Source organism: Adiantum capillus-veneris, chromosome 6 (genome assembly GCF_014529385.1).
Source record: "Adiantum capillus-veneris isolate H3 chromosome 6, ASM1452938v2, whole genome shotgun sequence".
NCBI lineage: Eukaryota > Viridiplantae > Streptophyta > Polypodiopsida > Polypodiales > Pteridaceae > Adiantum > Adiantum capillus-veneris.
This window is the reverse complement of record NC_140936.1, coordinates 61,937,462-61,941,742: the sequence shown is the minus strand read 5'-3', so window position 1 is coordinate 61,941,742 and position 4,281 is coordinate 61,937,462.

Here is a 4,281-nt window from a genome sequence, read left to right as displayed (position 1 = left end):
AGAGAATCTTTGAGGAGTCTTCATGGAATCTTTGTGGAAGCGTTGTTGAAAGGTTGGCCTGTCAACATTTACACAGAGTATGACTACACTAGCTCGAAAAAATAATAGAGTACAAATGTGGTGTCCGACTACGTGTTCAACCAAGTGGGCGTCCGTTCAATCAGTCCGCTAACACCATGCAATCCTCTACAAGCTCTCCCAAAGCTTTAAATGCATTTTGGGCAGGACAAGTATCAGCAAGGATCAATCCTCATGTTTTGTTTTGCAATAGTCCATTGCTCAAAAGCATTTCCAGCACTACTCTAGCATCACACCATTTACTTCTCTCTCTCTCTCTCTCTCTCTCTCTCTCTCTCTCTCTCATTCATGTACAAATGGATCTTAATCATGTTAAAGTCTCACAATGTACGTAGCTTTCACCATCCCTTGATACCTATTTGAGTCACTCTCTTTATTCTTGAGTTTTCCTTGGAAATTTGGTAGGTAACAATAGGTTTCATTTTAGGCCGAACAAGTGCATATTTTGTCGCTGTAAGAAGATGTGGATATGATTCAAATGTTGTCAGTGATGTTTTTTAGTGTTTTAACTAGCTTGAGCACATGGGCTTTATGACAACCATGTCTTTTACGACTGCTTCTCAAGCCTGCCCAAAGGCACTGAATGTACATAGTGTTGCCATGTCTAAGCTGAGAAAATCTACATAGTACCACCTAAGGTGGCACCGTTGTACTAGTTTTCATAATTTCCCTTTGAAAGATCTCAAACAAGATTTAGTGGTGGATGGGTTTTTCCACAATAGAAAGCAGTACAAGAACATCAACATTGCTTCTACCATGCTTATCTTAGAGAGTTGTTATGTTCCAATTTGAAAAGAGTAGGTTTCAAGAAACCAATAGGAAAGACTCTCTCCTTTAGAAATAAGCATAGACAATCCAAAGGAACTAGCTTGGTTAGTAGCACTCGACCGCCATGACTAGGATCATAGGTTCAAGTACGACCAAGCGACCGTCGAAACGCTCATTAACATTTGTATCGTCTCGCACGGGATTAGTGCAATTTGGTATTAAAAAAAAAGACATAGACAACACAATGGAAAGTCAACTGTTGGGGACAACTTCACCCTATACCTATTCAAAGTCAAGATTTCTCTACAAATTAGGAATCAACTCTGTTAAGATCGGAGTTCAATTTTTTTTGTGATGATATAAGATTGTTTAAGAAAGAGATGTTCACACACTCCCCAACATCACATGCCACTAAGAGTGATTTGTTTATGTTGATACCATACGTGATTGCCAGCTACTTTTTCACGACTCCCTAGTTAGAGACATGTTTTTCATACAAAAACATTTCATATGCTCTAGAAACTTGGCTTGATGAGAGCTTAGTGGACATTTTAACTCCACATCTTCCATTACTTTACACTTTATTGATTGCAAGCTAAGCCTCCAGCACTATCTTGTACTTTGTGCATGTAAATGGAAGGCCCAAAGGTGCTATGATCCACAAAAAAGCATCTTTTGGTGTCATGACATACAACTATTGCAAACAATATTATTTGATATGGCTATGTACTAAACAAGCATGCTCACATTTGTGAAAGCTTTGCTATGATCTATCTATTTGTTGATTTGGTCACAATGCTAAGCACATCGAAAGTCTCATAGTTTGAGTTTCCCAAACATGGATTTGACATTAGGATCTTGTGTGATTTATTGGTTTTTGGGCATAGCTTAATTTATTATTTTCTTAGGTTTCGTTGTACTCTCTTACCTTGTCTTTCCCTTTACACATGTAGTTTTCCTTCGATCTCTTTCCTCCTTTTCTCTCCATATCTCCTCTTCACACACAGACACTCACACACACTTTTTTGAGAAAACCAAAAGGAATTTTTATGATTATATTCTTCGCTTTAGTCAGCCCACCTCATCTTACTATTAAAAGAAATGATATCGATCATCATGTGGTCCTCACCTTTTCATAAGCTTTGATCATAGCTTTATCACAAGGCAAAAAAGGTTAAGTTTGGAAGAGAGCCCACACGAACCATGGGCAAACTTTTCTTTTTCCCAAAACTCACAATTGTGAGTGAATTATATTGATCAACCAAAAAATTACAATGTCTTGTCATGCTTGTGTTGAGCCATGACATCATCCAGGGACCATAATTACATCGGCAACGATCCCAACCAACTCGCCCCTTTATCCTTGATACAAAAGGTCCATTATCATGTTCTTCTGAGATCTTTTAAATATCGATAGCCAAGATTTTTCCCCATCCTAGGCATACCCTCTGGTGACAACAAGGCACAAGTAGTCCTAGACCAATCCTCCGAGTGTTGCTTGCATCCGAGCATCCAAATTAGCACTTTGCTTTCTTGTATAATTTCTGCGAAGCTTGCCACCTCAAGACCTCCTTCAAACACACGGCGGTTCTTTGTTTGTCATACATTATGCAAGAAGAAGTACCTAATGATTTGAGTGTTGATGAGGATGGCAGGACCACCTGAATTCTTTCCTCCAAGGAATAGATCAGTCTTGTAAAAACCAATTTTCCATGTTCTTTGGACCCATTTACATATTTTCCCTACGAGGCCTTTGATAGTTGGGCAATCCATGAAGAGGTGGGCCGGATCTTCACTAGCCAACCTGCACCCCAAGCACCGATCTGACCCAATCCCTCTTTCTTGAATCTTCACCCCCGTTGGTAGAGCACCCCAAATTACCTTCCATAAAAATACCTTCACGTGATGTGGAACCTTTGGCTTCCAGATGTTCTCCATTACTTGCTCCCACCTTTCCTCCGACCATTGTTTTTTCCATATCTTGTTGAGGGGGCTAGACCAATTCTTCTTTTGCATCATTGTATGGTAAATGTCTTTCGGATGGGGTTTCCCTAAGAGACTGCTTCTGGGCCATTTCCAGGCGTTCCAATCAAACTCCGAATCATAGATAGGCATCACTATATTGTCAAGCTCTTTCCTCACTTTGTGGACCAGCAAGACCTCCAAGCTATTCAGTTGGAATTGGGTAACCAGGAGATCAATGGTTTTCCAACTCTTGTTGTCACTGTCCCAGAAGTGCCCCAGTCAATTTAGACCCTTATTATTCAGCGTCCTGGCTGTCTCTATCCAAGAGGGAGCTTGTGGTGGATCTACAACTTTGGAAAGCCAGGGGGACCAATGCAAAATGGAGTTCTTGAAGTATCTGGTTTTCTTCCCCCACTTTAAGACTCCTGCTGCTCTGCTGCATTTTCTTACCAATTCTCCTGAGCTACCCCCCAGTCTTAGGGTAGTCCACATTGGGGCTAATAGCTTGTCATGAACCTCCACCCCTCTCCACTTTCCACCTTTCGAGCCAAGTTGAGCTGCTTTTATCATATCTTTGATCATGATAGCCCAAACTTGATCCTGTTTAGCCAAAGAAACAACAAATTTGGTGCAACAAGCTTCTGCATGGGCCACAAGGTTCAAAATTCCCAGGCCTCCTTGATTCCCCGGTTGAGCAACTGATTCCCAACGGGCCCATTGCCATGGCCAATGTTGGAATTAGGGTTGCAGAGAAACACACACAGCTTGGAGAAGACGAAGGAAGCTCAAGGCACACAATAGAGAGTGTGTTACTTAGTGTGCAAAGGAAAGATAGATAGCCCTAGAGTGATGGGCATATATACAATGCTCGGGGGAAAAAACCTCCTAAAGAGGGAAAAAATACCCCGGCGGTCCAAGTGTGTTCACACGGATCACTACCACATGTATATGGTAACAAATCCCCTGTGGAGTGATGCGGTGAACGAGAGCTGGCACACGAGTAAAGGGAAGTGCCATGCCCTGAGGACATGATCAGTCCACAAAGGGGAGTAAGCCCAAAGCTTTGCGGAAAGCTTCAAGCTTCTCACGAGATAATGCCTTTGTGAAAAGATCTGCAAGGTTGTCCTGTGTTGGCACATAAGCCAAGCTGATCTCTCCTGCTGAGAGCCTCTCCCTGACATAGTGGTAATGCACCTCAATGTGCTTTGTGCGAGCATAAAAAACTGGGTTCCTCACAACTACCAATGCGCTCTGACTGTCAGTGTAGGTAGTGTTGGCAGTGTCCTGTCCAACACCCAAATCAGCCATAAGGCGTCTGAGCCATACACACTCAACTGTAGCTGTGAAAATTGCCCTGTACTCAGCCTCACAACTCGAAGTGGCCACAGTAGGTTGCTTCTTGCTCATCCATGTTATACATGAACTGCCAAGCATGAAGCAAAAACTACTTGTGGACACTCGCGTGTCAAA